Source organism: Sorex fumeus, unplaced genomic scaffold, assembly GCF_029834395.1.
Source record: "Sorex fumeus unplaced genomic scaffold, SorFum_2.1 ptg000024l, whole genome shotgun sequence".
In the NCBI taxonomy this organism is placed as follows: Eukaryota; Metazoa; Chordata; class Mammalia; order Eulipotyphla; family Soricidae; genus Sorex; species Sorex fumeus.
This window is the reverse complement of record NW_026606081.1, coordinates 17,436,004-17,448,235: the sequence shown is the minus strand read 5'-3', so window position 1 is coordinate 17,448,235 and position 12,232 is coordinate 17,436,004.

The window sequence follows — 12,232 nt, the reverse complement described above, 5'->3', positions numbered from 1 at the left end:
TAATTGATGTCTTTATATGTATTCCTATCTCTCAGCTAATCTTATATTTTTGTTTTGTTGTTTTCCATAATTACCACACCATATCTGATGGGGTTCAGACAGTAGGCAACAAATTGTAGAAGGGAAATACACACACACACACACACACACACACATATACATATGCCTCTCGGAGAGCCCAGCAACCTACTGAGAATATCCCACCTGCACGGCAGAGCCTGGCAAACTCCCCGTGGCATATTCAATATGCAAAAAAAACAGTAATAACAGGTGTCATTTCCCTGACCCTGAAAGAGCTTCCAATATGGCAGCGTTGGGAAAGATGAGTAAGGAGAGGCTCCTAAAACCTCAGGGCTGGGACAAATGGAGATGTTACTGGTGAGTACATCGATGAACAACGGGACGACAGTGATACAGTGTTTTGTTGTGCCGTCCCCAGCAGTGCTCAGGGCTGACTCCTGGTTTTGCACATGAGAATCATTCCTGGTGGTGCTCAGGGACCTTCAGGTGGCCCAGGATTGAACCCCGGATTGAAGGGTCACACCCGGCAATGCACACGGGTTACTCCTGGCTCATGCACTCAGAAATTACTCCTGGCGATGCTGGGGGAGCATATGGGATGCTGTGACTCGAACCTGGGTCAGTCGTGTGCAAGGCAAACGCCCTACCCGCTGTGCTAGTACTCCAGCCCTCCAGTCCCGACTTTCACCAATGTCTTAGTGTAAAAATGGAATGTTCTTATGAGATGAGAAGTAACACTAGGAATTTCTCCATTCTCCATCCCTCTGCCCATTTTTAGCAGAGCACCAGATTCCAAATAAAGCTGTAGCCCAGAACTATGTGTTACCTGCTGCTGCAGTACCTGTCCGGGAACTGTTGGCCCTTTGGTGATATTGAAGGTTACATCGAAAGCATAAGAGCATAGAAGCTATCACTACTAGAAACATGTGACCTAACGTACAGTTTTTTAAAAAGATAAGAAATACCTGTTTGGATCAGTAGGCTGTTGATTTAAATTTAACTTTAATGTTCATATTAAATTTTTGAAGAATATTTTTGGTTATTTTTATTTTTTTGGCCACACCTGGTGAAGCTCAGGAGTTCCTGGCTCTGCTCTTGGTAGTTACTCCTGGGAACCCAAGGGGACCAGATGGGGTTCATATGGGATGCCCGGGACCAAACAGGAATGGCAGCATGCAAGGCAAGTGTCCTTCCTGCTCTGTTATTTGGCCCCTCAAAGGTTTGTGTGTGTGGGTGTGTGTGTGTGTATGCGCGCGCGCGCGTGTGCATAGGTGTGTGTGGGCGGGGAGTGGGGAGTAGGGGGCACACACCAGGCAATGCTCATGCGTTTCTCTTGGCTCTACACTCTGGAATTACTCCAGTGATACCCTGGGTAATTCCATATGGGATGCTGGCAATTGAACCTGGGCTGGCTCTGTGCAAAGCAAATGCCCTGCTCACTGTGCCCACTGTAAATAAAAAAACTTCAAAGATTTTTATAGGGAAAAAAATGCTGCCTTAGAGTATGGCAACCATGCAGATCTATAAATCGACTCTGGCATCTCCCTGAAGAAGCTGAGGTGAGGTTTAAATGATGTATTTTTTTTTTCTCTTTAAGCAGTAAAAAACACACCACCCAACAAAATCAATAAACCAAAAAATAAAGGCAAAACCAAAAGGGCCTCTCTGAATCCTGAGCCCTGGACAGCTTTATGTGGTAAGAGGCACAGCCACCATTCTCCAGCGATTCAAAAGAGTCAAATGGTGCCGAGCTAAATTACAGCCCTAAATGCAAACGGGTGGAATGAGATCCTGATCCATTTGCACACTAATGTGCTATTTTTAAGTCATGCACCAGAGCGTCTTCAAAGAAGCCTGTCATAATTATGATGGATTAGACTGCAGAGTCAGTGCTCGGCGCAGTAATTGTTTCGCAGATGCTGCCGATGTGACTGGAATTCATAATAAATTATTGCCAGGGAGGTGGGCGGAGGAGCCCGGTCACGGAGCAGGGCAAAGACCTGTTTTAGTCTGAGAAAACTGAATGTCAGCTGCTGGACAAAGGCCAGTCTGTGCAGTGGCCTCACCCGTGCTTCTCAGGAGAGCAGCTGGCTGCGGCGATCATGCTCTGTGGCGCTGCGTGTCCATCCACACAGGGCCGGGGTTGTGTCCCCCCCAGGAGAGCAGCTGGCCGTGGAGGTCATGCTGTGTGGCTCTGTGCCTTCCTGCCCGTGTTCGCTTGGCTGCAACCGGACCTTTGCATTTCCCCCGGAATGGGTGATGCTCTGGCCATAGAGCAAGTCCTTGTGCACTTTCAGAACACTCGGCTCTGTAAGAATGTAGAATTGTTCATCTAAGGGATGACTTTCGTCAGCTGTACTCCAAGTAGTAGTGGCTCTTCTAAACGGCCACTAGGCTGGTTACAAATAGTGTTGGCGCTTTGGGTTTGGGGGCGGGGGGGGGGGGGACTCTTGGCAGGCAGGTTTCTGGGGCTCAGGGACCATCTGCCTGTGTGCCAGGAGTTTCTCGACACCTGTCTTTTCTCCTGAGCCCCTACTTGCTAGGGCGAGTTGATCATTTGCCGGCTGCTAGAGGTGTGTGTGGAGACCCCGTGCGGGCAAATGCCCCCCCACCCAGTGTGAGTGACAGCAGCCCTGCTCCTCTAGTTGCAGATGAAGGCCTGGCTTGCTTTTTCTGTTGTTTGGGGTTTAGGAATTAGGAAGGGCCCCAAATTGTTCAAGATGGCAAATTTTGTTGTTGTTATTGTTGTTTTTGGTCGGGGAGTGGCGGGCCCAGAGCTGACTTCACGGTGGCTGTGTGTGTGCGTGCGCGTGCGTGCGTGTGCGTGCTAAGGTGCATGTGTGTGTGCGTGTGCGTGTGTGTGCATGTGTGTCTGTGTGGAGGGACGCAGAGTGGGGGGTAGAATCTGTCTCTCCATTCCCCAATGGCCAGTGTTTAAGCTGTACTCTGAGCTCCTCCGTTGCCTCCCCTGTCCCTGGTGATGGACACTCGCTGTTTGCATCTCCCCAGCACACTATTAGGCCCAGCGTACACCCACCTCTCCCTCAGGCAAGGAGGGGTGAAGTCAGGTTCTGTGGGCGCTGTGGCCAGGTGGTGTGGCTCTCACGGAAATGACTCTCCCTTCTGTGCTCCAGGCCCCTGGGGCAGCCGCAGCTGCTGCAGACCCTAGTCGGAAGGTTTTTGGTGTTTTTTTTTTTTCTTTTCTTTTTGAGTCACACTCAACGACGCACAGGGGTTACTCCTGGCTCATGCACTCAGGAATTACTCCTGGCAGTGTTCAGGGGACCATATGGGATGCTGGGAATTGAACCCAGGTTGGCCACTTACAAGGCATACACCCCTCTGCTGTACTATCGCTCTAGCCCCAGGTGTTTAGTTTTGTTTTGTTTTTAAATGTAGGAGTACTACTATTTATTCAGTCATTGATGAAGCTGATGGGCTTAATCAGTGTGGGCATTATATATTTTTTTTGGGGGGGGGTCACACCCAGCGATGCTCAGGGGTTACTCCTGGTTCTGCACTCAGCAATTACTCCTGGCAGTGCTTAGGGGACCATATGGGATGCTGGGAATAGAACCCAGGTCGGCTGCGTGCAAGGCAAGTACCCTACCCTCTATGCTACCACTCCAGCCCCCACATTACATTTTTTTTCTTATCTTTTTGGGTCACACCCGGTGATGCTCAGGGATTTACTCCTGGCTCTGCACTCAGGAATTACTCCTGGTGGTGCGATGCTGGAAATTGAACCTGGGTGGGCTGTGTGCAAGGGAAACACCCTGCCCACTGTACTATCGATCCATCCCTACCACATTACTTTTTAAAAAAATTTTAATTGACTATCCTTGAGATAGATACTACAAAACTGTTGATAACTGGGTTTTAGGCATACAGTGACCCCATACTCAGCCCTCCACCATGCCCATTTGAGTCAGCGTGTTGAGCTGGGGTTATCTCAGGTGTTGGGGCTCGAATGAGACTCATGGCCAAGGGCTTACCTGGTGTGTGTGAGACCTGGGCTCGATCCCCAACAAATGAACAGTGCTCTGGGCCTGGGATGCAGAGCACATTGTCTTGGTGTATGAGGTCTGGGCTTCTGCTGCCAATCCAGAAATGTGGGATGGAGTTTCGAAAAGTGTTCATTTTCTGAGCAGCCTTGAGTGGCCTGGTCCTAGAAGGCGACCTGTCCAAGCCTGCAGAGAGCCACCAGCATGATTTTTTTTTTTTTTAATTTTACACCTGTGGAAAAAACCCACATTGTCCAAGTGTGAATTGGTTAAATAAAACACAGCTCCTGAACATGGCGTTTTTCTTCGGTTATGTGGCAGGAAGAGCTGGTGGGCCAGTCCGCCCGGCCTCTGTTTGGTGTCCAACTTCGGGCTCATTACAGTTTGCACCAGCCCTTCCCCCGACGCGGATGCGTTCAGATGTCAGAAACGCCTTCTCATACTGTCACTCAGTTTTCTCATTAAAATTTTTCTTAACATTCCAGCACATTACAATGCGCTTCTGGAATGATTCTATGGGAAGTTGGTGTGTCTCTGAGCACGTGTTCTCTGTCCCAGGCTCTTATGGAAGTTAGGCTACCAGAAGAATGTGGTATGAGGTTCATCTGAGGGGAATTTCCATAAAAAGAGACTTGTTAGTATTTTTGGTTGCGCCGAGAGTGCACTTAGGGCCAACTCAGCGGTTTCCAAGAGTGGATTGTGAGATTTTCAGGAATTCTGCTCATGGAGACTAATCATTTAAAATAAGCCATGACCCTCTCCCTCCCTCCCCACCCTTTGGGTAATTTTTACGTTTATCTTTAGTAACTTCAAGCAAAGTTAACCTAAGAATAATTGATTTATGCACATTCAATAGCACATGTCAGACTATAGCACAGCAGGTAAGGGGTTTGCCTTGCATGTGGCCCACATGACCAACCAGGGTTCGATTTTTCTGCCCCTTTTGGAGAGCCTGGCAAGATACTGAGAGTATCTCGCCCGCACGGCAGAACCTTGGAAGCTCCCCGTGACATATTTGATATGCCAAAAACCAGTAACAACAAGTCTTACAATTTGTTGTGAGACATTACAGGTGCCCGCTCGAGCAAATTGATGAACAACAGGAGGACAGTGCTACAGTGCTACATCTATCTTTCACAAGATATGATCCAGAAAGCATTGCTATTATTGTATTATGGAATATAGGAAATTTTATTCAGGTGTTAGGATATAATTTATTATTTTAAAATTTGTATTGGTGGTATTTACTCAACAGTAATTTGGTGACCAATTTGATTTTTTTCCATGAGATTGGACCTCTTTTCTTGGAATCAGAAATTTTAAGAATGTTGACTAATAGATGTCCTCATCCACCTTCCCCAGATGACTCTTTCCCAGAAACCTAACTATGGAACAAAACCATCACAACAAAGGCAGAGCTGAGATCTGGAATGAGAGAGAGACAGAGACAGAAACAAAGACATGGAGGCAGAGGCAGAGAAACAGACAAAGGAGAGAGTTCCTGATATCTGCTGAGTTCCTGCTTCATTCTGTGCTCATGACCACAGCACCCTGGAACTTCTCAGTTCCCTGTGTTAGAACAAGTTTTTCTGGCTGCTCTACTTAGATCTGGAATCCTGCTGGAAGTAGAGACTACCATATCCAGTGAGATAAATCAGTGGGATGAGGATGGATGATATCACTCATTTATGGAATAGGGAGAGACCAAACAAGGAAACAAATGGTACCAAACAATGACAAACCTTTAAGCCATGACCCTTAAGAGCACCTTCTTTTTCTTTTCTTTTCTTTTTAGGTTTTTCTTTTTGTTTTTGGGCCACACTTGTGAGGTTACTCCTGGCTCTGTGCTCAGGTATCACTCCTCATGATGCTTGGGGACCCTATAGGCTGTCAGGGATTGAATCCGGGTCGACACCATGTAGGTAAAATGCCCAGTGAGCTGTGCTGTCCCTCTGGCCCAACCTTTCCTCACAGCTGTGGGTCCCCCCCAGGCCACTTGCTCACCTGCTTGGGGCCATTGGTTACTCCCAGTGTGCAGAGACAACTTGGGACCTTCACGGGCCAGTTGTGCGGTTCCGCTCTCAAGACACACCTCCAGCCAGGGAAAAACACAAGAAGCAGTAATTGGGATGGGGGCTCCCACCAGTTCTCTTGATCCTTGGCCTTCCCGGCTCTGCTCAGGGCTCTTCTGCCTGTGCTCTCGGCCTCTCAACTTCATACCATCGCAGCATGTTAGTGCCTCTGTTCTGATTGGCCGATGTCCCTGTTGGAAAGGCAAGTTTGGTTCTAAACAGGAAATTTCATCTTCTGAATTTTACAGGTAAAATTTTATGGGGCACCAGTTACTGTGGACAAACTTGAGGCCTGTTGTTACTGACGGGGAAAAAAAAAATCAGTCGAACTCAGTTGTGCAAATCAGAAAGTGGTCTGATGGTTCTCTCTGGCGCATATGCTGTTCTCGGCAGCAGGGAAATAATGGACTGTTTCATCTGCAGAAGTCACTAAGGTCAAAGGTCAGAGTATTTCTGATATCTTAGATCTGAGGAGCGGAAGGAACCTCACACAGCTTATCTCTCTAGACAGTTCCATCCATCTGTGGCACTCACTCGGAACATGTTTCCTGCCCCTCCATGCGTGTGGCTTGTCTGTTAACTCAACACCACATCACTGGTTACATGAATAGTTAGCTGTGCACCCAAACACCAGCCTGGAGGGGATTGACAGTTATTGACCTCCTATACTGAAAACAAGCTTATTTGGTTTCAAAACTAGCATTTGAGGATTTTTCTATGTTTCTACATCAGTGGAAATAATTTCTTTTTGTTTGGTAGAAGTATCAACGTTAGGGCCAAGAAGATGTCTCTAAGGGCTGGAGTGCGTGTTTTGTATGTTGGAGGCCATCCCCTCGCTTAGCATCTCATGATCCACAGATCATTGCTGGAGTAGCCCCCAAGTACCTCCAGGTGTGCCCCCAAAACCAAAAAATGGAACTTGCTGATGTCAATGTTACTGAGTCTGATTCAGGTGATTACAAGATCAGGTACAGTCCTGGATGTGAGGGGGATGTGTGTTAAAAAAACTGAGTATATAGGTAAATTGATGTCAAAGGAAATATTATTTTCTCCCTCTAAAATAAAATGAATGGTTTAAAATTTGTGTGTGTGTGTGTGTGTGTGTGTGTGTATCTTGCTAAGTGGAGCGACCCACAGTCCACCCAAGCTTTCAAGCTTTGGCCTTTACTTATTTTTTTAATTGTGTTTTGGGTCACACCAGGCAATGCTCAGGGGTTACTTCTGGTCCTACACTCAGGATTTACTCCTGGCTGTGCTTAGGGGACGCTGTGGGGTGCTGGGGATCAAATACGGGTCAGCCATGTCCAAGGCAGACGCCCTCCCCTTGCTCCGGCCCCCAGACCTAGGCCTTGGAGCCCATCTCAGTTTGGAGCAGCCGGAGGCCTCCATGTCAGATGTGCAGCAGGTAAGGGAGTGGCCACCCTACCCACTGATGTTACTTTTCCTTAAAAAAATTTTCTTATTGAAGAAACGTTGGTTTCAACAGGTTTCTGGTTTTGAAATCAGGTCTTGTAAATATGATATAAAGTTGTGCACTGTGCAGACTCAACTACCAAAGTCTAACTTCATCCCTCACTCTATAACTTGTTCAAAGGGATCTTTATGACTTTCACTCACCAATGAATCTATGTACCTAGATCGTAGGAGCCCCTGCCCCGTGCCTGTCTCTGGTCCCTGCTTTCTGTGTGACGGCGTCTTCCAGATCAGGACTATGTAGAAACATCTGCATTTGAAACTAGTGTGCGCTTAGCCTTTTGCAGTGGCTAGGTGGTGCTTCCATTACACTGGCACACGGCAGACATATGACGCCACACCTGGGCTGCTCAGCGGGTCCTGCTGCTTCCCTCTTCTGTTTCTCTGACCCTAAGTCCATTCAAGTTTTTAGGGGACTTAATTTTTATTTTCAAGTATTGACTGCATTTTTTTTTTCTCTCTTTGGATCACACCCGGCAATGCTCAAGGGTTACTGCTTCTGACTCTGCATTCAAATCACTCCTGGCAGTGGACCACATGGGATGCTGGGGATCGAACCCAGTTGACCATGTGCCAGGCAAATGCCCTCCCCGCTGTCATGTCACTCCAACCCTTAATTACATCTTATCAGTTGGCTGCAAGGGATGGGTCAGATTTCGGTCCCCCCAAGGCTCCACTGCAGTGCTCTAGTTTGTTATTTGGGAAGCATTGTCACCGCTGCCATACTTGAGTTCCTTGAATCTTTTTCTGAACTTCCTGCCATGCCTTCATTCCCAGTGCACCTGTGGGGTTGAGGACTGTAGCTTTCGGGGCTTGTTAAACTTTTTTGGGTTTTTTTTTTTTGGCAGGGGGGGGAAGCTGCCCTGACTAGACTTGATCACAATTCTTTTTTCAGATTATTCTTGGCTTTTCAGTTTTTCCCATGTGAATTTAGTCTTTAATTACTCAAAACTTTCGGGTAGTTATTTTAAGAGTGCATTAAATGAGTAGACTAATTTGACAACTCTCCAAGACATACTAAAAATAGGCTTTCAACTTTTTTGTGTATCCATTGTTACTGATTTAATGTTTATTCAAATAGGTTTTAATGTGTATTTTTAGCTGATTCCTGCTTAACAGCACCATTTTCTCTTAGTCCATTTTTGGTGCCTTAGTGGTTACTGGAGTTTCTGTATGTTCTGGCGGCTTTCCCCTTGGGCTCTTCACTGGCTCTCAGTGCTGCCATGGCCGGGTCAGTGCACGGTCTGTTATCTGTGAAACAGGTCTTAGTTTCTGTGTAGCCCGTCAGGTTTTATTGTTTCTTCTGTTACATTTGTCTTGGATTGCAAGCGATGTCTATTTTAATCGAGCTTTTCTCATAGTCCAGAGGGGAGAATACCCCTAATTTCTCTGTCTCTTTCTGCTTATATCCTTAAAATAAATATGATAAAAAGAAAAGTGGCGGGAAACTCAGACTGTTCTCCTGGTGGGCAGCTGGTATTGTATGGAAGGGTCACTCCGTGGCTTGGCCCATGTCTTCCTACTTTTCCTGCCATTTGAATATTGACATTTCCGCTAGGCCTGGTCTTGAAACTGTGTGACTAAAAATATTATAAAATCAGTGAATGTATATCTAGAAAACATATATGAGACACAGAGAGAGTGTGCAGGTGCGTATGTGAGCATGTATGTATAAAGCAGATATAGGAATAACAATAAGTTTGTTGTTTTGTGGCGACTGGGATTGAACACATGCAAGTGTTTTACCACTGAGCTGCCACCCTGCTGTACCCCCCTCCCTGCCCCAGAATAGGTTATTCTCAAGAGTTTTTATCTACTAATTGAATTCAAATATAATTGGAGGTGATGTGCTGCATAGTCACTCATGAACAAGCTGTAGGAGTATAGAAATGAAGTGATTTTCTTGCAAAATCAAAGAAGAAAACCTGGAAGAGGTGACGTCTGAGATGGGTTTGGAGGAATACCAAGAAGTACTTCCTGGGACAGCACTAGAATTAAGTAAGGCATCTGAGACAGGCTATGCTGTTCTGGGGGTTCTGAGCTGCCGTTTTGGGGGTTCTGAGCTGCCGTCCCAGTTGGAGTGTAAACTGGGAGAGAGCGTGGTTGGGGAGAGCAACCATCTCAGACTAAGTGAGGAGAACCTTGTCTCCTAGTCCTTCTCGGTAGAGGCGGCTCCTGCCAGGACAATCGCCTCAGTTGGGTATTTATTGACTCCATATGTCTGCCCAGCCATGTTTCCATTCAGGGAGGCATCTTCAGAGCTAGGGTTTGAGAACTGAACACACACAGGTGCTGGAGCGAGTCCAAGGGTGTGAGGGTCTGCACTGACAGTGCCTGCTTCCCAGGCTAGCCAATGTGTCCTTGTGTCGTGTCCCATCCCCCCACCCCACCCCCGTGGCCACTCCCAGGTCTGTAGCTCACCGCGGTGGGCTGGGCCTGGACTCCAGGGTTAGCAGGGCTGCGTGCTTACGGTTCATTTTTTCTGTCCTAGATTTCCTTCCGCGGGCAGCCTTGTGGATGGCCCCGAAGCAAGCCAGATGGAGCAGGACAGAAGCAGCCACGTGGAGGGGAGCGGACTGAGCCCATTCCTGGCGCCCTCTCCTCCCCCGAGAAAGCTCCAGAATGGAAGTCCGTTCCCAGAGGTCAACGGAGACAGCAGGTGGCAGCTGGGCGGCCACTACGGGGCGGCCCCGATGAAGGGGGCCCAGCAGAGCCGCCTGAGCCCAGACCTGCTTCTCGCAGGCCCCGGGCACCCCCCGGGCCTGCAGAACGGAGGCATCAAGCGCGCAGTGAGCGAACCTTTGCTCTCGGGGCTCCATCAGAACAAGAAGTCCAGACCAGACCAAAAGGCAAACGGAGAGAGAACCAGCTTCGGGGAAAGCCCGGACGAAGACCCAGGTGCAAGCAGGGATCAGCCAGATGGCTCCAGCCTGAATGACGGGCCACAGTCCTCGGGCTGGGCCGCTCAGGAAAACGCAGCGCAAGATTCCACTGGTGTCGCCACACGCCACTGCAGAGCCGCGGAGAACACTGAGCTGCAGGGTCTGCAGCGGCAGGAGGAGGAGGACGCCGAGGCCCCGACCCAGGCCTTGGCATCGCTTCTCCGGAGCTCGGCCGCGCTCGTGCCCAATGGTGCTCCTGCCCCTGCGTGTCCCGCGGGGCGCTCGCACGGTGCGCGCCCAGAGCAGATGCCGTCGCCACGGGACCCGCACTGTGTCCCCATCGCGGTGCTGCCGAGACCCCCGTCCCCCTCCCCCTCGGCCTGTGAGCCCCCTCCCCCGCCGCATACCTCAGGGCAGACTCACGCCCTTCAGCCCACCCCGCCAGGGCTGCCCCCCGAGCCAGCCGCGGCTGCGCCTGGTGCCGGTGCCCGGAACCCCTCCGCCATGCCCGGTGCGGGTTCCCTGGAGAGACCAGAACAGCCGCGCAGCCTCGAACTCCGCCCCGCCGACGGAGGCGCCCACCCCGGGACCGCCCTCCTCCTCGGGCCCGGCCGGGCCGCCTGCCCAGGGCCCAGTTGCCGTGACCCGCCGCCCCCGGGAGCCGGCCCCCAGTCGTGTCTCCAGCCAAACCCAACGAATGGTGCTTACTCGGAGCAAAGCCTGGTGTTCTCTGACGACTCCATCGCCGTGCCCAGCGCGCCCCCAAAGCCACGCGCACCCCCGCCCCCAGCCCCGCTGCTGCCCGGGCCCGGTGCGGCCAGTGATGATGCAGCGGGGTCTGGTCACTGCCCCTGCCCGGAGCCCCCGGGCCCGCCTCCTGCTACCCTCGCGGGGCTTCTGGAAAGGCCGCCCGGTGCCCACGCTGTCGGGGACGCGCCCCCTTCGCTGTGCCCCACTCAGCAGACCCCGCATCCGCGCCCGGCCGAGTCTGCGCCCCCGCCATCCTACTTGAAGCCGGGCTGGATCGACCTGACGGCCCCCCGCGCCCACCCCGCAGATGCCCAGCCGCGGTGGGAGGTGGCGGCCCTGCGGCCTGGCCTGCAGTACCAGCCCGGCCCCTCCCCGCAGTGCCCCGGGAATGCCCTTGGGAACACCCCTGTACCTGCGGTGCTAGAGTGCAGGGCACAGAGCGGCGCCTCCGAGGCCAGTCCGGGACCCCCTGCGCATGTTCCGGTCCCGAGGGCCCCCGCCCAGGGCTATTTACCCCGCGCAGCCCCTTCCCCCGACGCGCGCGCACAGCACGCGCCCTTCCAGCACCAGCTTCCCCCGCAGCCCCGCACCCCGCACCTGCTCCCCCAGAGCCAGCAGCACCCCCAGAGACTACCGAGGCTGAAGGAAGAGCCGGTGCTTGCGCCCTGCCTGCGGTCCCCGGATCCTCACGGCGTCCTGAGGCCGGTCCAGGGGGACGTGCGCGACGCGGCTTCCGACTCCACCTGTGGCGAGTTGCGCGCGGCCCGGGCCCAGCGCGGCCCCGAGCAGGCCCAGGATAACGGCCTCTACCCCTACGGGCCGTTCGCCAGGGCCAGCGCCGGCATGTTGCAGGTGCCGTGTGCCAACAGCACGCACCCATTCCTGGAACCTACAGCGCAGAGCCTCAGCTCCGTGCTCTTCGCAGGAAACGAAATCCAGAGCGTGCCTCGCGCGCAGTACTTCCCAAACCACGCGACCTCAAAGCCAGATGTTCTTAACAGGTGCTTTCCCGACCAGGAGCAGAAGCCTC